The sequence below is a fragment of the Corvus kubaryi genome, unplaced genomic scaffold (assembly GCF_017639235.1).
Source record: "Corvus kubaryi isolate FWS band 111438036 unplaced genomic scaffold, C.kubaryi_AGA036_p1.0 37398, whole genome shotgun sequence".
Classification (NCBI taxonomy): Eukaryota; Metazoa; Chordata; class Aves; order Passeriformes; family Corvidae; genus Corvus; species Corvus kubaryi.
In genome coordinates, this window is record NW_024581137.1 from 36,361,208 (window position 1) to 36,386,255 (window position 25,048).

Genomic DNA, 25,048 nt, shown 5'->3' on the forward strand with positions numbered 1-25,048 from the left:
AGTCTCATTAACCTCGGTGCAACCAGTATGTTGAGAGATAAACACACAAAAGGCTGGTTGTTCTTTAACTACCCATGACAGCATGAACCACCAATTACAATACATGCACAGATGGCTAATTGGTTTTATCACAGTTTTCACAAGTCTGGGAAGAGGGACACCACCTTTCTCAATTTCTCTGAAGGTTAGTACCAGCAGCACAGAACCAATTCATGTGTTGGGACCCCTTGGGTCTTGTTGCCCTACTTGGTCAAACAAAAAATAAAGAATTGTATAGTAGTTTACATGATGTGCTCAATATCCCTGATTAAATTTTAAGTAAGTCTTCAGTACACACACTGATTTTATCTCAGTTGCTTATGAAATGGTAAGAAGATTGTCACATAAATGACAAATTCTAAACATTTCAGAACAAGAATGAAGTTTACAAGACTCACAATTAAGTTGTAAGTAAGTGCAAGAAACAGTCTTCAAGGTTAAAGGTAAATTTTAACAGGGCATTTTGGTTCAAATCTATTGCATGTAACATTGCTTCGTTCTCTAAAATACCTGGTGATACAGATCTCTGTCAGCTATACTGAGAGAGACTAGATCACAGGCTTCTGTAATTAATTTAAACAGCGACAGCAGTAACAGCTTCCATCCCAAAATCAGCTGTGTGTAAGTTCTGCATATCAGTGAGTTTCACATCTATTTGCTGAAACAAAATAGAGAGACTGAGGACTCCACAGAGAGATCTGAATTCCCAAAAGGACCTCCAAATATTAGAGATCATCTTCTCCCACAGTCCTAGACTCTGGCAAGGCACATTCTCCCTAAAACCTGCTTCTGATACTGCCTTTGCTCCTAGCCCTCCATACCCACTCTCATGCTTTTACCTCCATGCGTACTCATACACACCAATGTGCTTTCCCAACATCTTCCAATATCAAAGATATTTCCCAATATCTTTGAATCCTCCAAATTCCTTATTAGGCTCCTTTTTCTTGGAGAATATTTCACATTCTATCTTTCAGATATTAGAAGCACTGAATATATTCAGGGGAAAAACAGTATCCTTGCCCTCACAGTCTCCAGGCACCTCAGGTTATTGCCTGAATCCTGAGGGGATATGTTGCAGGAGCAGTCTGACTCTGTCCCTTTCCAGATGGAAGTTCCTTCTTGTGCTTTAGCATATGCACAGGTAGGTTAGCACAGGTCCTATAAGGAATTGCAGTGTTCATTTACAATATGAAATCCTAGAAAATTTCAGTTATGCTTTAACAAGTCTCTAATATGCATTAATTAAGAGTATTTTCAGCATGCCAGTTTCAGGAAAAGCTGGATAAAATGACAAGAGCAGAAGAAAAATTGGTTTGGGAATAAAGTTTAGCCCTTGCCAAACTTTAAGGGTTTGAGAAATTGAGGATATGTCATTTCTAAAATTACAAATCATTCCTACACCTTCTTAACTTTCCTGAAAGTTGGCATCTGCAAAGTGATGCTGCAAACAGTCTGGCTTGCAGAATGCACGTGCTATCAAGTCAGGAGAATAGTTCTGTGACTCTGCCACTTCATTCCCCTAAAGCTCAACTTTTGAGAGGGCGGGGGGCAAGCTATCATGGAATATTAAGATGCATAATATGACATAAACAGTAGCAAACAACACAGATCAAGTGTATCCCTGGGGTCACTTTTGAGAAATACTCATTTACATTTTTTAATTGCTGCTTTTCGTTTCAAACCCAGGTAATATAAACAACATTAAGCCTGCCCTTATCAAACAGCTGTTCTTTAAGCAAAATCTGAAGTAATAAAAATGAATACTAATTAGAGGTATGAACCCATTTCCATACAATGCACTAGGGAGCCTGTATATTAGTATTAGAACAAAACACCTAACAGCAGACTTCTAAAAATGCAAATAAAAAAACACCTAACAGCAGACTTCTAAAAATGCAAATAAAAACCAGACAAAATAAAAAAATCACTTTGTCATGTAAGCATATAGTTAAAAACTCGCAAACCTGGGTCTTCCTCTAGCAAAGGCCAATCCATGAAGATACAGGTAACAGAACAATTAGTACACACATAGTGTGAAAAAAAAAGACCACCACAAAATAAAGCCAACCCTCAAAAAACAATCAAAAAACCCTCAAAACAAACACACAAGAATTTGTATTTGAAGTGCTACATGCATTCCATGAATCACACATTACATATAACTGGCATACTTTAATTCATGTAAATCCTTTCTGAACTAACCCAGATGTTAATGTAAGTTTGGCATAAGTCCAACTAACATATTAATATGAAAAAAATTATGACTATTCCTCTTGTTCTTAAACAATTACATCTAGGGAAAAGGTAGGGTGGTGCACAGTTACCTGTTAATTTGCAGTGCAATATGTGGTTTTTCATAATAAAGTATCTTTAGAGCAGAACCAAGGATCAGAAAAAGGGCTTTTCCACAGACTGTCTCCTGAAGGCTTTTATACTTAAAACATCAGAAATGAAATGCTCTTTCACAAGAAGGTGCCAAACTTCGGTCTTGGCAAAGGTTCATTTCATTCTTTTGACCAAAAGGCTAAAAAAACCACACCAATCCAAAAAACACATTAGAAAGGATAAAATTTCTTTGTGCTATGGGAGCAAAGGAATGCAAGCAATACTGAATAGTTTTGTCTGACTTCATCTTTGTATTTTCAAGGCCATCCTCCCTAATACTCTAACATCTGAATATCTTCAAGATGTGCTAGGAAATCTATCTTCAAAATCCACTGAGAAAAATACTAATTTCCTTCTCTGTCAGATGGAAAATTAAGGCTCAGATGTTTAATAACTTGCCAAAAGCATCACAGCACTTTCTCTGCCAGAAGAAACAGTATTTGAATACAGGTTGGTTCTGAGGTTAAAAGTACTATGAAATCTAATGCATTCATTTAGTCCTGGCCTTTTATACACATTTTATTCTGCTATCATGTTGTCAAATTCCAATGAGAAGATTTCCTTCAATGTCACTTTAATGTCTTCCATGCAATAGAACAACCTTAGGGTTTTAAGGTTACTTTGGCTTAACACCAGCATCAGCAATTAGTATTAAAGACACGAAATAAAATTAGACTGAGGCATTGTGCACTATACCATAAACATGTCATCTTTACTCCCTCCTTTCACATCTTCCTTCCGAAAACATTGCCTTCACTCACTGTAATCTATTAGGATATGCTTCTATCATGACATTCCCTCTAAAAAAGAAATTATGTTTCTTAGTAAGCGCTGAACTGCAACTGATTGCAAAGCAGCCATGACTACAGAACACTTGCAATATTTTTAAAGCTATAGAATTCACTCATGCCACAACTAGAGCAAACACTTCAAACAAAAAGTGCTGTAATTCACTCAACTTAATAGGAAAAGTAATGCCATTATGGAAATGCGTGGACATTGAACATAGTGCAGAACCAGTCAGCAGTGCTTCATCTCCAGAATGTCTTGACTCCTTGTAGGCATTTTTAAAACACATATTGTTTAGTGGATTTTTTTTTTAATTTGTACTAGAAAGATTTCATAGTTGTGATTTAGAACAAAAATATAGAAAGCAGCTTTTCAAATTTAACTCAGTCTATGAGCTTCCTGTATCCCTACTCATGTGCATCCCTAACTGGACACACCTACAGACACACACACAGACATCTGCACACCCAACAGTCACTCAAATTTAAATAATTTCAATCTTAATTCCTAGCCTCTATCATATTTCATGTTAAACATGTTAAGAAAAAAAAGACTTTTCTCTGTCTGTTCTCAGAAGAACTAACACTGCCCTTTCTCCCAAAATTTTCGGTAGAATATGAACACTGCCTGACTTCCAGTCACCAAAAATTTAGCTTAGCCTTCATGAGTAGCTACTGCAGGAAAAAGGCTCCAAAGAAAGGTGCTGACAAATCCAGATATAAGTAATATTTTCATGGTTACTAATGACAGTCAGAAATCAGCAGAAATGCATTGCACTGAGCTCCCAAGAATTAGCATTAGTGGATCAGCATAAATACAGGCAATAAATTTGCAAAGTGTAATGAGGTTTCAGAAGACAAATAGGAAAGTCAATGCACATGACTCCAGGCTTTGTTTCACCTCCCTCACAACTGTAAAAGTCATGACTTTACTTATCAGTGTACATTTTATATAACCTGCATGGTAGACACAGTTCTTAGGGAGGAGAGGGTTGTATTTTCTTTTTTTAAATTGCTTTTATTCATGTAGGGTTTCTTGATTTTACACAAACAGAAACATAGATCAGACACAGTTACATAAGAAGCAAAAAAGGTCATAATGGGAAAATGTTCTACAATAATACATAATTTTGTTGAGAAATGGCAGCACTAAATGAACATAATTACAAGTGTTTTCTTTACTTTGTTCTATAAAAAGAAAATTACCTCCAAATGCCTGTTCTCAGACCCATCACCTGTTGGCTTCTTTGGTGAGCTATGAGTCCTCAACTAGACTTTTATTTACAGAATGTTGATAGATTTAAGATTTAACCTCACAATCTCTGTGTAGGATTTTTTGCCTTCAAGAATAACAGCCACTGGCAGATACAGAAGTTTGTCCTTTCTATGTCCACTGAAAATGAACTATAATAATCCCTTTTAATCAAGTTGAAGAACTTATTTTAGAACTTACTATAAGTTTGTGCCAAAGAATTGTCCTTAAATGGCTACATAGTATCAGTTGGTAATAAAAGAACTGGTTTCAACTAACTGGAAGTGTTCTATTAAGTTTGCAACTTCTTTCAAACAAGAAATACACAATGATGAGCTTCAGTGATTACATATGTATTCATATTTTCAATTTACATTTTAGTATTAAAAACCGAGCAATCGAGGTCCAATAAATAGAAATTATTTCCATATCATTTGTCTTAAGCACCATTTAGAGGAAACTGGAACTAAAATGGATTGATACCATGATTTGGGATGTTTGAGTAAATAAAACCATTTTAAATAGTAGTCAAGGAATAACACAAAAATAAATTTCATCTTCTAAAAAGTACATCATTGTCTGCAGTTATTAGAAATTAGAAAAGCTCCTCATTGATGTTTTTTGGTGATGGAAGAATTGGTACGTGTCATCTCCCCGGGCTCATATTTGCAGATACACTGAAGATGAGAACAAAGCATCCTGATTTTCAGCTACCAGCTAGCTTCCAGTCTCTGAATGAACTAGCTACTGAATTTAAAAAAAAATTGTTGAAAATTTTCATTCTGCAGAAATAACTATTACTGTCTAAAACTGATTCAACATTCAAGAGGTTAGCAGTCTGGCTTGAAACTTCAGCAGAAGAGTATTTCTTACCCCGCCCAATTAAACTTTCAACTTTTTTTGTTTTCCAGTCAAAACTATTCCGAATCATAGTGCTTTAAAGATAGTCATAACATTACAAAAAAGTAAAATTTAGAATTTTTTTCACTCATTTGTCTTTAAAACGCTTTTCTACCATCCTATCTATTTGCATAATGCTAAGTTAGTTTAGTTGTATAACAACGTACATACAATACTTTTCCATGGCATGTTTTGGTGCTACCAAAAATACAGAGAAAATCTTCTGCTCCACTGATTTCACAGCAGTCCCAAGTAAACTACATTCTGCATTAGTCTATTTGTTGTATCAGAGCTTACCATTAAAACATTAGCTCCATTTTTCATAATCAATTAATAATGGAAGTATAGAAATACTTCCTCTAATCATTGCAGCTAGACAAGTGTTTGCACTCCTATCTGACTCTGAAGCCCCTGTGTCACTGCTTGGTGCTGCCAACTGCTCTGTGGTAGCGCTCCAGCTGCTTCCTCATCGCACAGCTGGCGCAGTCAAAACCCTCTGCTTGCATCTTACCCACCCAAGTGGCTGGCATCCCAGGGGATTAGGCTGTTCCTGCGCACAGAGCAGATAGGAATGTTTCGAGGACCTGACACTCACCTTCCAAATCACTGATTCAAGTCACTTATGTAGTCTCCTGCTCAGAAACATGTTATTGAGACCTGCCATTTGACAGAGCATGCCACAGGAAAACCATAGCAAACTGGGAACACTTATTTAGTTAAATGGACTAACATGTGACAAGAGCAGTCTGCACTAGTCTGTAACATGGGGAAATGGATGGCAGTAAAACTAGCAAAAAAAGCAGGATAGATTAAAAAGGGCTGAAGCAATTTTAGCAGATGTTTACTAAGGGAAAGCTCAAGGGACACAAGCAGTGAAGGTAAAAATGCCAAAAATAATTTTTAAAAAAGAAATAAATTTTAAAAAGGAAGGCAACACTTTTGGCAAGGAGAGGACTGGTAGATGGATGCAATCAGATTCTGTAGACATCTGAAGCTAAGATCTTGAGGTTTAAAGTAAAGCAGGAATAAAAAGGCTTTCTCCTAAAGCACACCCAATGCCAATTTCCTTGTTTCACTTGAAGAAAGATACTGCAGTGTTGTATCAGAGAAATCAAAGCTCAACACCATATGTATGAACCCCCTTTATCTGCAAGACTTAAAAGACTTCAAAACCCCCTAACTCACATAAATGTGACATTATCAGCCATTAGACAAAAGCCAGCCTGAGTTTAAGGCATGCAGACTGCTGGAAGAAAACCATCAGCTGCCACAGAACACTACCATGTAAAGAAATTTCACCTTTAGTTTAGAAATTGTGGACACCTGGTTTTCCATTATTTTTCTGAGTAAGAGAAAGGAACATTAAGCTCCTGTCCTTCATGACTCTTCATTGAAGAGTCATTCTTCAATTAACAATTTGATATACTATATTCTGGAGCTTTACAGGATTTGTTTCAAGTGGATTCTGCAAGTAGAAGGGCCTTGCTGTGGATGCCAAAGAGGTTTTAACCTGGATGAAAACAAGCCAGAAAGTCACTGTGGCCACAAAATACAAGCAGCAAAGAAACTGCTCATGTAAAAGGCCCAGAGGCTCTCCACATTCACACATCAAAATTAACACTTTAAACCATTCCCTGGTAGTTAAAAGCTGAGTATGACACACTGCAAACACTGCAACAAAAGGCATTCTAAACACTTATAGTTTCTATCACATAACAGAGAACTGAAGAAGAAAAATACCCTTTTTACTGACACATAGCCTTTAAAGAAGTCAGCCACTTGCAAAATAAATTTTGGCAAATAAAATACCACCCACAAGGCAAAATATTTGTCTAAATATACAACCTAAAAGACTTTTACGCAATAGGAAAAAAAGATATTTTTCTTCTAAATTTCCCCAATTTTCTCCACAGACCTTTCTTGAAACAGTTTTTGTAGGATATACTATTATGTAAAAACTTTCATTTTTGCATCAACCACACAGCAGGCAGTATTTTAAGAGCGCCCAATATAAAGCTTACTTGATCACCTAATTTCCAACTGCACTCCTATAATACATCATTTATCCCAGTGGAAATCAGTATCACTCAATGGTCTATAATCATTTACTTATTCTCTACGTAAGCACAGGAAAAGAAGTTATGAATATAATGTATTATTTGCTTACTGTCTGTATCTAAGGTCATCTATACACATCCCTGTATTGCACACAGGTGGAAGGATGCAGTATGTGTACACACAACAAATAGGGCTACATAAAGATAAGGCTACATATTTAATAGCCTGTACATGCAAATATCATTTATGGTTACACATCTGCTTCTCAGAATAATGACCACACTATTGTTGAAGTCCCACCACATCACTTTATGTGCTAATAAATCTGAAATAGCACAATGTATTCCCAGCTATTTATAACAAAAGGACATTCTAGGTTTCTTATTTTTATTTTATTCCACACGTACATAACTACTAGTGCTCCATATCAGAGGCATGAATAGGTGGTTCTGAGCATGAAGCACCCAAGGGTGCACTGGGGGAGCAGCATGCATGGAGGCAGCCCACGTCTCCTTGAGCAGCTCCTCTGTACCACCACCACAAGGCTCACCTGCGTCATCAGTGCAGCTGATCATCTGAGCAGACCAGTCACAGGCACATGGTGACAGAGACACCCTTCCCGGCAAAGCAGAGATGGGAATGATTTGTGTAATGACAACTCTCTGTGTCGTGCACAGACCCAACCTAAAATGCCACCCTTTCAGTTTTTGTACAATACTCAAAGAGCCTTTTGTGGAATACCTGAAGGCCACTGCTCTTATTAGTCAAAACAGAGATTAAGATCTCCAAAAATATTTGCTCAGGCATTCCAGAATCCTGCCCCAGAGTCTACTAAGAGCACAAGGTCAGTGAAGCAAGTCTTCAGCCAAATGAGTAATGCTTGGAGTCAAGAAAACAGCTGGGCAGACACAGATGTTATCTAGGTTGCTCTTTTAGACAAACAAAACATTAAGGGCCCTGATTCATACTTTGCAATAAGCTCTGTCAGAACACCAGCTACCGGTGCTGAAAATCCAGGTGATGCTAGAGAGATCAGACAGCGAGGAAAAAATCCAGCACACCCAATTATTTTCAAAGGCACATACACCTTTGATATTAGGCATTTACGTAACAGCTTCTCTGCACCAAAAATAAAGTCAGCATCATTTTTCCCAGAATCTTAGCCAACCTCCCCTCCAAGGACAAGAACAGGGAGTGCTGTCAAACATCGAACCCCACAATTTTCCTTAGTACTGTGATCCTGCATTAGCACTTGGCATCCTTATCTAAACAGTTCATGGCAACCACAGCGCCTCTGACAAACTCTGGCTATAGAAAAAAGACTGAGGTATGCTGCAAAACAGTTTCTGAAGTTTCTAGGTAATAACGTGGTTAGATGCATAAGCAGTTTATCAATCATGTTACAAAGTGGAAATGCCTTCACTATATTTGAAAACACCATAATAAATGTAAAGTTCATTTTCTATAGGGAGCAGAGTATCAGGGGAAAAAAAACCACACCTGAAAGAAACTAAAAATATTTTAACTTCTAGAAGAAATAGTGAAAGGATATTTTTTCTCTTCCAAGCATTTCCAGACAGCCTGAAGTAAGAATTCAGGCTTGCAAAGAAGACAACTAAGTACTGACATGTTCCTGAAGTAGCTTTTGGATGACATGACAATCTCTTAGAAATGGAGATTGCAAAAGATCCCTCATGACCAAAGATGGTTGTATCCTTCTTCAAAAAAGACCAAAAGGACAACCAAGGAACTGCAAACTAATCACCCTCACTTAGATCCTTCAGAAAATCATGGAGCAAATCCTCTTGGAGCACATTTCCAGGCACTTAAACGGGGTGGTGACTGGCAACAGATGGCATGGATTTAGCAGGGGTAAATCTTGCCTGAATAACCAAATTGTCTTCTCTGCTACAAATCTTGATTGGATTTCTGGACAACATTTCTGGATGGGTAGACAACTAGTTGGGCTAAAAAAAGTTTAGCTAATTGTGCCAATGGGTTGTAGTCTACCTGCAGGCTGGTAACAAATGAGGTAGTGGAGGGGTCCATCTGGGGACATGCCCTGTTTAATACCCCTATCAACAACCTGGAGGAGATGAGGGAGTGCACCCTCTGCAGATGGTGAGATGGGATGTTGGTATGCCAGGGCTGCTATCCAGAAAGACCTGCACAGGTTGGAGAAACGTCCTGATGGAAACTTCATGCAGTTCAACAAGAACATAGAAAAGTTCTGCATCTGGAAGTAAAGCAAAGTTCTTAACCCTGTTGACAGCCAAGGACTGAAACAAGTTATCCAGAGAGGTTGTGCAGTCTCTGTCTTTGAAGGCTTTCAAGATCAACTGGAAAAATCTCTGAGTAGTCTGGTGTAATTTCATAGCTGCTCCTGCTTTGAGGGGGCAGTTGTACAAGAGACTTCCTAAGGTCCCTCCTGACCTGAATTATCATACAGTTCCATAGAATTCTTTCTACTGCTGAAAAGACCATCCCTGCAGTAAAGGGCTTCCTGGTAACTCACTGAAAGCTAAAAGGGCGCTGTATTGAGTAAGATGGTGATGCTAACTGGACTACTCAGTCCAATTCATCTACTCATACTTGAAAGATTTCCAGCTGAGATTTGGAATCTAACGGGAAAAAAATCCCTGCATTATTTCTTAGTTACTTGAATGTATACATTTGTCTTTCTTAGAAAATCAAAAAGCAGCTCTAATAATCCCTGTTTAGTTAAAATACGATGCCTGACTTCTTATTTTGCTTTCTAAAAGGTTTCAGTATCTAGAAATGAAAATCTTTGTGAGTCTAGTATCTTTCCTACATAATGAAGAGAAACTGGCCAGCTCCCAAGCAGCTTCACTGCAGGGGCCAGTCAGGGGAAATCAATGCAGGAGAAAGGGACGGTCCCTTCCAACATGTGGAAATACTGATTCAGAGATGCTCAACACCCAGGATTTCAAAAGAAGAAATGTAATATTTGCCTGTTCAAGGTGGAAAAATACGTTCTAAAAGAAGCACTTTTAATTTTGAAAGGAAAATTCCCAGCCTATTCAACTCACCATGAGGAAATGCATTTTACACAACTGGCAGGCTCATGAGGAAGTTTTCATTTCATAGCACACAAATTAGCCAGCTACTACACTTCCTACAAGAGAAAGAAACATGTAACTTTTGGCCTATGCTCTTAATGATAGGCAATTTTCATTTCCAGAACAGGGTGATGTTTTATTGAAATTTTCCCCAAGGAAAAATCAAGGTGTTGTTGTGTCAGCTTTTTATGCAGCAATTCAGCAGCTGAACATTTGCATTAATTGAGTATGATACTGGTGATGATGATTCTCTTCTGCAGTCATTGGATATGCTCCGTTTCTCCTCCAGATGGTCTTCTCACAAGTCCACATAATTGGGAAGCTGATAACCTTTTATAAATTGACAGCTACCCTAACAGTAGTTAGGAACTATCCTGTAGTTTCCTGACATTTATGGAATATATAACAAAATACTGGGGTCCAGTTGTTTTCATTGTATATTTTGGCATTTTGATTTGGATTGGATTTTTTTATTATTTTGCTTTTTTTTTTTTTAAGTACATCACCAGAATCAGACTAATGAAATTACCAGTGATTTGAAGAAAAATAAATAAAGAAAAAAACCAGGGGAATCACATCCCAGGTCTCTATCTGGGCAGATGCCTCACTTGTTGGGGAGTGAAGAATGAAATTTCACATTATCTAAACTTGTTGAGCATCACTCTACTCCAGATGGAGGGAATCAAATCCCTGCACTGCAACAGTAGCAGGCATCCATCTACTGGAGTAAACCACACATTGAGACATGGGAGGTCAACAGACTGTTAAGGATTAACACTAACCCCTAAATTACCATTGAGAAACCTGAACAGGGTTACAGAAATTTCCAAAGCATGTCTGCACTTAGCTGCCTTTTCCTCTCTATGAAATCTGAATATTTTATCAGTTTGTTGGTTTTTTCCACTCACCCATGCAGCAGAGAAAACAACAGTTGACTTAAAAGCAATAGCTAGTCCTGCTGAGGGTTATGTTTTCACTGCTGGTCAAAATCTAGAATTAGTTTTATAAACACTGTGTAATTGACCTGTGAAGTTCAATAGCTCAGAACATATCGAACCAAGAGCTTAGCTGTATCCAAGAAGGGATTGAACATAATGATTAATAGCCTCTGTAACTAGACTAAAAATTGCAAGAACCTCCATCTTCATGCTCCAGGACACAGACATAACCAGCTGAGATCAGACATAAATTTTTGCCCACTACATTACTGTGAAGTTACATGCACTGGGAATAGTTTACAGCTTTGGAGACTTGCAAGACTTTCAGTTTCTTCCATTGGTTGGAAAGCTTCTACATTCATCTTTAAATATCTTCGAAAGCAAAACATTCTCAGGGAAGAACTGCCTAAATTGAAACAATTTCTGACAATTGTCCATCTCAACTTGTTTTTAAACTTTTTTTAAATGGCTAATGACCCACAATATCATTAGAAAACTGGCTCTGAACCTCCACTATTCTTCTTTGGTGACTGGGAAAAGAAGCCACACCACATACAACCTCAGTCAACATCCCTCCACTACCAAACACACACGCACAAACACAAAATAAAAAAACTCTAGTCAAATCCTTTTTTAATGAAAACTGGTTGCACCAAGTTTTTCTAAATTATTCTGCTCTTATGAGAAAGAAACTGATTTTTCAGTAGAAAATAATCAAGAACATTAAAGCCTTTCTAGTTTTCACTCAAAAGCTATTTCTATTTACATAGGACAAGGTTGTGTTCTACCCACATTTTCTTTCTCCGATTCATACGTCCACGGGCTGTATTTCTTACATGAAAGTGGCTTTCTGCCACAGCTGTATATGGCATTCCCACAATCTATTTTCCTATTGCAAGGCCTCATGTTGGAGTTAGAGGAAGACTTGTCAGTCCAGGAAATAGATCCACCATGCAGCAACTGCCCATTAACTTGGGTTAATGCTGCACTGGCACTTCCAAAACCAATAATTTGGAAAAATACTATTTTTCATCCAGATTGTGTAAACAGGTAAGAATTCTCCCAGCTGTAGCATTTACATTGACTTTATGCTTCTTTTGATTTTCAACTTCAAACATTTAAGTATTTATTACTATTTTGAACATTTATCCTTCCATATCCATCCCAATGCAGCCAAATTTGCCATAGCTTACCATAGATTTTTGCAGTTCCAGTAACATTTCATTCTTTACTAGTGGTCTCTATAATCCTTCTTGAACTAAAGGATACTGCAACACAATGACCCATTCTAGCAATTTTGCTACTATCATAAACATTCGGTGTATGGGTTCCTTGACTTTATGACTTGAATAAAGATCAAGTTCTCAAACAAGAAGTATACTCCTGTTATGTAATCAATAAAAATTTATATACAAAACACACTAAATATGAATATAATGAGGTAAAAAATATAATTAAATGAATCATAGAAGAAAAGTGGGCAGAAAGAACTTCCATTGCCATTAACATCTGAAAAACTGAAGAATTACCATATGACAAGCAAGAAATTATTCTTATGGCAGTAAGGATACAACAGACAAGCAGAGTAAGAATGTGGTTTTCTTCGTGCAGTCAAAGACAAGGGCAAGCTACCCGTCACTCTTTATTGGGAAATCTGGACAGGAGCCTTCTTGATGCAAGCCAAGACTATATTAAACTGACAAGATATTTTAAAAGTGCAGTATAAAGAAGCAGCTGCAAAGCCTTAAGCCTGGGATATGATACTTAAAATGTAAAGGGAAAATAAAACAGAACTTTTGAATTCTTACAGAAATTCAGAACAGTTGAACCAAAACATGGAAAACATGACAGAAATCAAACAGCATCTGTTACCATGCAGGAAAGCACTAGAAGGAAAGGAGGACATGAGAAAGCAGAAGTTGAAGGACAAATTTCTAACAACTTGATTTTCAGTTATTCACAGTCACACAAGACTCTGAAGATGTCTGGCACTCCTTTATTCAGGTGAGGATAATAAGGTATCCTCACCTAATGGTGGTGAAAAACAAAGTCTTAAGGGGAAGCTGGAACTATTGTGACCAAAAAAATAAGACCTGCAGCAAGAGCTTCACAAGGTTTAAATACACTTCATCAGAAGACAGATTGATACACAGGGCTCTGCAACATTATTGAGCATCAGAAATCACAAAACCAGCTGCATGCATCTTGTTCCCACTCTACTTCCACATTTCAGTTAAAATCCATAATATCTATTCCTTTGATGGGGCTGTGGGCATAGCTAAATCTCAGGGGGAGAAAGTAAATTTTTTTTTAATTGCCCTGTTTCAGAAGGATCTAGCTCAATTTGGATGCAAATGTGGAAGCAAGGTACTCTATAAAGCAACACTGACAGAATCTAGGCAGCAGAAACACCATAAAAGGAAGTGGAAAATGTTTTTTTCTTCCCCATTGTTTCCTACATTTCAACATCTTCAGGAAAAGATGATACAAGAAATACCCTAAGTTCTTTTTTTTTACTGTAGGATCACTCAATGAGTTTTCACTATTTATTCATTTATCTTCCTGAGGGAATTTCTCCCAAGAGTCCAAGACAACCCTCTCAAACCTGCTCTAGTATAATACAGGAAGAAAAAATTAACATCACTTCAACAGTTGTCAAAGCAGATCCATGTTCTGCCCACATATATCTGTATTCAATTCTCAGTACTTTCAGCAGACACTGCTCACAGATGCCAGTCACTGGCCTCTACAAACCCAAAAAGTGAATGAAGCCCAGCTCATGAGGAACAAAAACAAGTACATCCACTGCAAGCACACACCTTAGAGCACACAAGCTGCAGCCACCTGACCCTGGCATGGAAGATGAAAGTACTGCCCTCCTTCCAAGAGAGAAGGAAAAATAAAAATAAATCACTATAATTTAGGGCATTCTGGAAGGTCAAAGTCCCTGTGTGAAGTAAGGTGGTCTATAGGATGAATGGAGTTAACAGAATTATGTTTGTTTTAAAGACAAAATTAGAACAAGGCTGTCCTTTTCCAGCAGCCAGGAAAAAAGGCATGAAAGCAAAGTGGATCCCAGTTTCTATTCTGGCCCAGGATAATTACTAAGAAGAATCTGGAATGTTTTATCTGGAATCTCTTCTGAACAGCACAACTGCCCACAAGAATTTTGGTCCTACTACCGTTGAAGTTCCAGTATCAAAACTCGTTTTTAAAAAACCCCACACATTAAAAACGACTTTCTCAAATGAAAAAGCTGTTCATCATTAAAACTAGTGGCCAGATCTTTGCCAGTCATACACAAATACATTAGTTTAATATATGATGCGAAGTCACATATGTATACACATGCTGCACAGCATCTGTGTAATGAAACTCCACTTAGTGTTGCATATTTGCCTGCCACTGGAAAGATGGTGCCCCCAAAAAAACAGCCAAGACCACCTAAATATTTTCATGTCTTACATCAGACTTAAAAATGTACAGAAGAGGAAGCAATTTTTCATGATTTCTTGAATAACTTCTCTGTATTTCTTGAACCACTCATGACCAATGCCTGGGCATTTTTTTGGAAGCCAGTAACCAGCTGGAAGGAATGAAAGTCTGAGAAAACAGACAAAATGTTCTGTACTTTATTAGTTGTCATGAAGTGCATCTCCGGTCCTTACCATTTTGTACTATTACAGGCTAGGACAGTGATGTATCATTATGCTCACACACACACAGAGATGATAAGTTAAACTACATGTTTAATTCTCAGTCACACCTACATGCAGAAGCCTTATTGTTACAAATATCTGTAGATGTGTTCTATAGATTCACTTAAACTAAGGACTGCATTACAAATGCAAACCAGACAAGTCCAGGAAAGAGATTGGATTGGAATTCATTTAGAATTTTTCTTTTTAAAGCTTTCAGTCTGACCCAACCCAATTGCACAAGTCACTACAGCTTTTATTTTTCCATTTTGGAGTGTATAAATTACTAAAACATCACCAAATTTACAGAAAAATAAAAAGCAGCTCCAGTTTTAGCACAGTAGAGCTGGCTGCTCTGTGCACATAGTTACTTCTCCCAGCTCTCCCTGCTGTGACTGCTACCAACTTGCTTTTTTCCTACAGGAAAGAGTTTTTATTTGCCCTCTTTCTTCTTCCTCAGAGACGAAGTTTACCATACACCACTTGGACACAGAGATAGGCAGTAGAGACTTCACACTTGCAGGCCCTTGCCAACCATTCATTAGTATTTTCTTTGCCCATTTTCAAGTGAAAATGGCTGCTACAACTAGCACCAGGCAAACGTTACAGTCACTTTATCTAAGTACAGAATGATATTATTAACACCTATTTCTCAGCAGAAAAATGTCACTTGCACTGCAATAGCCATCAAAAGGAGCCATCTATCTCTGTGGATCAGTTAATAGGTCTTTGGCTGAAGAGCCCCTTCGGTCACAACAGGCCAGCAGCAGAGATCAGAGCAGGTCTAACAAGCGAGAGCTGCAGTAGTCATGCTGCCCCAAGTGCAAAGCAAAGCTCCTGTCTGAGAAGCATCCATTTGGTACATGGGCTTGGCCATCACTTTCCAATGAAAATTCCACCCCACGGACAAGATTTCTTCTAAATGAATTGCAAATTATACACCCATGGAGTGCCAGCTGGTATTGTTTCTCTGTAGTTTTCTTTCGGTTTCCCTTTTTCTCTCCCCTCAATTAATACAACGATATTCATGCCCTGTCATGTCTTACTGCTTAATTATGTACTTTGCAGAACAAAGCTTTAAAAATGAGACTATCAAGCTGGAGGGGGGAAGGGGGAAGAGCAGGACAACCAGATGTGCAGAGAGTGAGAAGGAAACAAAGGGCATTTTGAAAGGGGAGTGAGAGAATTAGGATGTGTGTGGGGATGAAAGGATGGAGAGACAGAAATAGAACAAGAAGATGCACATAAGACTTATTTGTTCATTCACTTTAATTTATAAAAAGTTATGTGTTGTATTAAATAATTCGTCTGCAGTTATCTAAAATAATTTAATAAATAGTTAGAGCTGTTTATTATCAGATCTTAACCTGCTTCCATTTCATGAAGCAAAAGATACACATTTCTTGCTAGCAGAGAAAGAATGCTGCATTGTTTTACAAAACTGGAAAAAAACCAAGGCAAATGGAAAATATATTGGCAAATCTTGTGTTAGAAGGCATATTTTACTTGAGTGAAACAAATTAAACTAAAAGATATTACAAAGCTCTGCTACACCAATATTTAGTTCAGTCACAGTAAGACAGTTTTTCACACATCCATTTTATCCAAACTTTCTTTATCAAGTGGACTACTAAAATTTATTTTTCATACACAGTCAAGAGAAGGTAATTAATGAAACAACTGTTTTATCTCCTCTTACAATTGTTGTGCATGTTGTGGTACAACAGGCAGTAGGGACTCCCAGAGCACAGTTCTGGAATCAGTTTTGGGTGGGACAGAACTATTGAAAATTAATTAGTTCAAAAGCATTCTGTTCGAAAGCTCACTGTACTCCTAAAATATTCTTTAAAAAAACATTACCAACCATTGCAAGTATATGATATTTTGGCACGGCAAAAATGTTTCCTACCAAAATAAAAAAAATCTGGGAGAAGGAGAAAGATTTTTTCCACTAGTATTGATCTACTTCTTCTGGTTTCACACACCATATACAATGGTCTTCAAATATTTGCTGAACTTGATTCTCCTGTATTGAACAGAGAGAGGTAGATTTTCCTTTAGCCTCTTGCTAGTGCTAAACACAGAAGGAACAGCTTTACAAATGAAACCGAAGACTTCAAGACAATTTGTAAAACAGAAGCTAATGTTCTTTATGGACAACAGAGTTAACGGAAGCACTGACTTTTAAGCAGTGGTCTACTTTCAAGTTAAGCAATGACAGTGTCATTTCATAGCAAGAGCCTTCAATATAAGAAACTGTCTTGTTTGTAGAGAGGAGCCAGAGCTCAGCACCCTGTGGGCATGGCTATATTGCTATTTTTTACCACCCACATCATCCCAGGGGTCTCGGTTTCAGGGGCAAGAAAAGGTGAACACAGCCCTGGAAGTGCACCCTTTTGCCTCCTCTCCAGCAGATTGGTTGTAAGGATCTGCTCTGTGAACTCCATCCTCTGCCACCAATGCCCATCCCCTACCTGTTCCTCTGAGACACAACTACATGATGTGCTGAAAAGAGGCGCCAGTGAGGAAAGCACTGCGTAGAACCAAGAGGTGAAGGCGAGCGCGAGCCCAGCTGAGTCCAGCCTGAGTCAAAAGGAGCCACCATGAGCTGAGGGGAGCCAAGCGGAGCCAAGCAGAGCGGTCAAAAGCAGCAACACCAGTGCCGGAAACAGCTGTGTGTGGAATGGAGCCCGCCATCCAAAGCAGCAGCATGGTGAAATGTGGACAGTCTTGCTTTTGGGGGTTTGTCTGTCATTGTTTTCTGTTGCCTTGGGCTCAGGGACAGGGAGAGTCAGCCACAGGAAGTGGCCACCATCTTGTCTTGGTCCCAGCTGCCACATGGAACTAAGCTGAGGTGGTGAACACCTTCTCTGTGTAAAGCACCTTCTCTTTTGCATACTTTTGTTCTTAATATTGCTGCTGTCACCATGTATTTCTTATTCCATTGCTTTGTGCTTCCAGTAAATTGTTACCTCAACCCTTAGACTCTGCGTTTGTTCCTCTCTTACCAGAAGGGCAGAAGGAAGAGGAACAGCTTATATGGAGTTTAATTTCCAGCTGGTCTTAAACCACCAGAAAAACAAAAACCAAAGAGAACTCATTTTCTTGCCTACCTTTTAATGGAATGTCCTCCAATGTGAAGTCACTTAACTCGTCCCACAAAAGATTATTCCACTGCACTAAAGAAGCCCAGTACAAGTGAAAGTTGATCCATCAAAAAAACTGTTTCAGTTTGTTTTAAATCAGTTTAAGAATAGAATAAGAAACAGCCTTTTAAATTTTCTTCTGACATACTCTATTTTTATTAACTAGCTGACTTTGTGAATTTTAATGCATTAAATCACCTAACATAACAGAGCATTTATGGAGGTTGCAAGAATCAAATTTAATGCAAAGAAGCCTTTCAAAAAGGGGATACTCAACATTAAAGTTCCCAGTATAAAAAAACTGAGTAAGCTTGGATAAATCTTTACTGCAAAAATGATTCTATTCTAATCATAGAATCATTTGGTTGGAAAAGAACTTTAAGACCATCCATTCCAACTGTTAACCTAAGACTGCCACGGTAACCACTAAACCATATCCCCAAGCACTACGTCTACACTTCTAAGTCTTTTTTTATGTCTTTTTTTTCCTTTTTTACATTTACCTTATTTGCATCTTCTAAGTACCTTGAAGGATGGTGATTCAACCACTTCCCTGGGCAACCTGTTCCAATGCTTGACAACCCTTTCATCTGAAGAATTTTTCCTAATATCCAATCTAAACCTCCCCTGGTGCAACTTTCTTCTCATCCTGCCCACTTGTTACCTGGGATAAGAGGCTGACCCCACCTGGCTACAACCTCTTTCAGGTAGCTGAAGAGAGCAGTAAGGTCTTCCCTGAGCCTCCTGTTCTCCAGACTAAACACCCCCAGCTCCCTCAGCTGCTCCTCATCAGACTTGCGCTCCAGACCCTCTCCCAGCTTAGTTGCCCTTCTCTGGACATCATTTCAATGTCCTTCTTATGGTGAGGGGCTCAGAACTGAAGCCAATATTTGAGATACAGCTTCAACAGTGCCAAGTACAGGGGGACAATCACTGCCCTGGTCCTGTTGGACACACTCTGTGTGATACAGGCCAGGATGCCATTGGCCTTCTTGGCCACCTGGGCATGCACCGGCTCAGGTTCAGCCATCTGCGGACCAGCACGCCAAGGTCCTTTTCACCAGGCAGCTTTCCAGCCACTCATTCCCAAGCCTGTAGCACTGCCTGGGGTTGTTGTGACCCAAGTGAAACACTTGGTACTTTGCCTTTATATATGTGACCTCATACCACTGACCTTGGCCCATCAATCCAGCCTGTCCAGATCCCTTTGCAGAACCTTCCTACCTTCCAGCAGACCAAAACGTCCACACAGCTTGGTGTCATCTGCACACCTACTGATCCCCTGGTTCAGATCATTGATAAAAATATTCAACAAGGACTGACCCCAGTAATGAGCCTTGGGGTACCCCACTAGTGACCAGCCACCAACTGGAGGTAGCAGCATTCACCACCACTCTCTGGGCCCAGACATCCAACCACTTTTCAACCTACCAAAGAGTTTGCTGTCCAAGACATAATCAATCCATTTCTCAAGGATAATACTTTGGGAAACAGTGTCATAACTCCAGAGATCCTGATGGCTAGGAAGTTTGCAGAGTCCAAAGCCATATGTATTGGGTCTGGCTGAGATGGAGCCCATTTTCCCCATAGCAGCCCTCATAGTGCTGTGCTTCGTATCAGTAGCTAGTGAGGTGCTGATGAACACACTCGTGTGTTGGCAACTGCAGAGCAGTGCTCGCACGGCATCTGCGCTGCCTCTCCAACTATAACTGCCTCCTGTACTGGGCTGGGAGCGGGCAAGAAGCTGGGAAGGGACACAGCCAGGACAGCTGACTCCAACTGACCAAAGGGATATTCCATACCATATGGTGTATGCTCAGCAATAAAAGCCAAGAAAAAGGAGGAGAAAGGGGGGGGCATTTGTCTTTAAGGTGTTTGTCTTCCAGAGCAACTGCTAGGCACACTGAAGCCCTGCTTCCTGGGAAGTGTCTGGACACTGATGGGAAGTAGAGAATAAAGTCTTCTGTTTTCCTTTGCTTCCATGCATGTGACCTTTACTCTATTAAACTGCCTTTATCTTGATCTTCAAATTTTTTCCATTTTATTTTCTCTCTCCTGCATTCTGCTGAAGAGGGGAGTGATAGAGTGGATGGTGGGCAACTGGCGTCCAGCCAAGGTCAACTCACCACACTGTACAATGTTGACGTCCTCCTCAAACAGGCTTTGCTGAAACACCACGACTAATCAAAAGTCTGGACATCAAATGCCATATGACTAATCCTGCCAAAACCAGCTTAATCAAACAGGTTGTCAAATGCTTTAACCCATGCTGCACCTCATTCTTCAAGTCATCTTTTTTTTTTCTTGGAGAGACTTCACAATCAAGAACAGAATGTAAAAAAAAAAAAATACCCTACAGAAAAAAAAATGGCTCTTCTGCCTACAAATTACTGCCATGACAACACTTTAAATCCAAAGGGGATATAAGCAAGAAGAAAGAACTTCTACTCCAGAGACTACAACTATTTTATATGGCAGAAACAAAAGCATTCATTTTCCACAAGAGATTTCTATAGTTAATTCCTCTGTTTCTAAAGGCAGTTCCCACCACATAAAATACCCCAGTGCATGTCAGAGTTTCAAACATCAAAAGGCCATACTTGAGTAATTAAATCACTGGATGTTGCACACAAGAATTTTCCAGCTTTCTCAGTCACAGTGTAAGTTTTAATTCATATTGAACTCACACCCAGTCAATCAAATACATGCATGACACCTATTTTCAGGGCTCTACTCTGACAATAAGAAAAAATAATGTTATAAAAAAATGTTACCCTCATGCAAAATCTATCTTGTCACACTCTAGTAATGCATCACATGACAAATCACTGACTCCTGGCAATAGCTGGTATACAACAAATACAGTCCCAGTTCATTTGAATAACCTTTACTTACAACAAATACAGACCATTTAATATCTGTTTTCCATACTAAACCTTTTTAAATATACTGATTGATTGAACTGTGGGCTTGATACATTTTTAAAATTCATTCCCTCTTCCCAAGAAAGCAACTGCCAGAAAAATTTTGAAGGTATTCGTACAGTAAAAAAGCTGCTGTAGTAAACCAGAAAGCATATCAAACATTCTTGCCCACACAAGTTAAAAAAATACAAGTTAAAAAAAAATAAGTTATGGAAGCTAGTTGCAACAGCTCAAAAACTTGCTTCTAGAGCTAGAAATCTTTAACTGGTTGAACTCAAAGAATATGCTACACTCAACAACCACTAGACATAGCGTCATTGCTTAGCTTCAGCCTTATCTATCCATACAGAAAAGAGAAAAACACAGATGTAAGCAGCTTGAAGGAGTTTGGGGTTTACCCCTTCGCGGCTTTAAATACAAGCTTGTAGTTAATACATTTCATGCTCTCTAAAGTCGTTACCCAAATGTGGAACTAGACACATTCAAATAGTTTGACACGTGAGATATCCAAACCAGTCCTAAAGTCCTCAGCCTAAGAGACATCCCACAAGACTGAGGGGCCAAATTCAAAGAAGCTGTCAACATCATGAGAAACTGTGGCAAAAATCTCCAAGTGCTGTTGTTGGGATTGGTTCCTAACCCCAGTGGCAGTGACCCAAACTCTCAGGCCCCAGGCTTCACCTGCTTCACACTTTGGTTTGAGCTTTGCACCCTGCAGTGGTGGCAGTCTTGGACTGTGATGGTACAGTTATTTCCAAGTCTGATTTCAAAACAAGCATTAGAGGGCATAAAATTATACAAAATTAGGCTTATTATTTCCATAAATTGCCCTTACATCAAAAACTTTCCAGGCCTCTTCACCCCTTTGCTTTTTATTCTTTTACTGATGATGAGGTAGTTTCCTGTACTGACAAACATAAAGCAAATTAAAATGTTCTTTTTTTCATACTGACTTCCACTACCTTTTATTTGCATCCTCACATACCTTTAACCCCAATTTAAAAGCAAAAATAGCATTTTATTTAAAAAAATCAAAATGTAATGCTTTTTTATGTATCAGGCATTGCTTGTTAAATATAAGGAAAAGGGTAACTTTTTTCAAAACAGATTCACACATTTGCACCTTAGAAACTGTGTAGCCTGCTCGCCAAAATTAAAACATGTATTTGTACAGAACACAGGTAGCTACACATTTCTAAAACTGGGACTTATACCAGGAGAACCTGCTATCTAAACTAATGTCTGCTAACATGTTTTTTGAAAACTTTTCTGTGCCAGTGCTAGGTATTTACAGGTATTGTATGTCTATACCATAATAAACTTTACTATATGTAGGTATATATATCTTTATTCATTTACTCTCATCTAGATGTCCCATCTAAATAGTCAAAAAATACATATGAAGCATATACACATCAGTTGTAAGTACATTTTGAACTTCCCCACCATTATAGGATTGACTTTGCAATAACAAATAGTTTACACTGAGCTGCTGTTGTGCAGACATGCTCTAAGGTAATCAAGCTATTTGGTAAAAAAATATACAGAATTTAAGAGTCAGCTTAAAAATACCTAAGTGTTGAAACAGGCAGGTAACATTAGTTTCTTTGACTCCTCCTCCCCAGTCACCTCATAAGAACAGCTGTAATGAAATTTTATCAATTCCTGCAAACTAACACTACATCAAAAGTATCTTAATAAGTATAAAAGTAACAAAAAGTTCAAATAAATACTGCCAAAACCAAACACCACTGTTTTGATGAGTTCTCAGAATAAATGAGAGCTGGCACCAAAAAGAAACTCTGAGATGTAGATAAAAAGCATTTTTTTTTCTCATTTTTATGAAGACCTAAAGAATTGAACTGGCTTCTTTGACTTTCTGCCCCAGCTGCAGAGGAGGGACTCACCACTCTGCTCCCAGCAGCAAGCAAAAGGCAGTTGGTCATCCAAAGGACTATTTTTTATCCTAGGTGCCAGTGCAAACAAACCAAACAAATCTAACTAAATAGACAGTAGACAACACAGAGACTGCACAAGTGGAAGACTACTTCTAACACCGCTGCACCATCACCCCAGGTTATAATGCAGTAATCAGCAAAAAATAACAGCTTTTGTAATCACAGTTTTGTGCATCCCAGTGCCACTTTTTGCTTTCAATATCAGAATGAGAGGAGGGACCTCAGCCAATTTCTTTTTTTTATCATCTGGATCTTAATGAAGTTTATGTCCCTGCTTGCTGTTAAATTACACAGATTAGTAACACATGAGTAAAATAAATGCAGTCCTTCACATGATTACATTTTAAATTACCACATCTGAGAGGGAAAGCACAAACAACATGCACTTGGCATGGACGGAACATTTGCTGCCCAGGTTTGAAAGCAGGACTTCTGTTCAAAAGCCTTTACCTCTTCAGCCAAAGAAATAATTTATTCAGCTGGCTGCCATTACAGACTTCTCAATGGGAGAAAGTACCTTCTAACACCGTACAAATATGGTGGCAGTGAAATACAAGAACAAAGGATTATCTGGACTTACTGGTCATCAAATGCTTCTGAACCTGTGGCAGCATCTGACACTGATGCACAGAAACCAAGGATGCAAAGCTATGCACATGCACAGACTGCAACCCTCCACACTTCCACCCTGACATTTAGAGTCTGCCAACCAGGTATCTTAAAGGATTTTATATATTGCAGCTCCAACCACAACTTTATCAAATGCCTACAAATGTGACTGATCAGTGCAGTTATGGGAAAAAGGACGCTTCACTTAACCTTATTTGGAGTATATCCCGTTCACCTCAACGCTGCTTAGATCAGACACCAGTTTGCAGCTGCATACATTTATCAAGTGTTCCTATCAGGTGCTTAATATATATCCAAACCCTACTGCTAACATCATTTTAGTAGTTAATCAATCAAGCCTAAATGTTCCCAAGTTCAAAACCAGCAGCTGCTGTGGGTTGACACAGATCCAGCAATGAGCAGTTTGTTTAGGATTACGTACTCAATTCACCTCCACATCTAAGGATGCTCATGGTGCTATGCAGCAAGGGTCTCAGCACCATTTCTCTCCACCAATTAATTAGCTCATCAACTGAAGACAGCTCAGGGGGCATGGGATTGAAAACCTACCATCAAGATAAACTACTTTTCCTAGCAATCACTGGTGGAGACAATAAATGGCCTTGCCAAAACACAGTGTGCATCCCAATGCTACTTGAATACATTACATCACCCTCCAAATAGGAATGGGAAGCAGATCATTTGACTACCTTGATCTAGAGGGGGGAACACAGCATACAACCCCACAATCTACAACTAACACCACAGACTTGGACAGCCATCAAAAACTGGGTTTTTGGAAAGATAGCTGTTTTGATTCCACTTCCCTTAATAACATTGTATCAATATTCCTTTAGTCTTTAAAAAACTCACTGATTTGATACATTATTTGATTGAAAGACACATGACAACACAATCACAAGAACACCTTTTTCAAAGAAACTTCTTTTCATAAAGCAATACCAGCTCCATTTTGCTCAATCCTTGGAAGTAATTCAGAGGCAATTGCTTTGGACAGCAGAACAGCAACCTCTGGCATGACTCCCACCAGCTGCCTCCATTCACATTTAAACCACAAAGGTTGAAGGATATTTTTCCTCACAGACTTGTCCATGAATGGTATGACATGATTCAGAAAGGAAAAACCCAAAGAGACACACTATTAAAAGCCCCTCTATGCAGTCCCAACTAATAACTCAGTTTCCAAATCTTTCCCTGTGTTCTCCATCATTCCCTCTCCTGATTCTCTTACTCTGGTAACACTGCCAGG

General features: G+C 38.7%; 1 protein-coding gene and 1 pseudogene across 4 annotated transcripts in view; both read right to left on the bottom strand.

The window, feature by feature from the left end:
- Positions 1-19,866, bottom strand: part of LOC121671772 — a 28,102-nt pseudogene extending 8,236 nt beyond the window's left edge.
- CDK14 (cyclin dependent kinase 14) overlaps positions 1-25,048 on the bottom strand; it is a 331,737-nt gene that overhangs the window by 277,755 nt on the left and 28,934 nt on the right. The window lies entirely within an intron of this gene.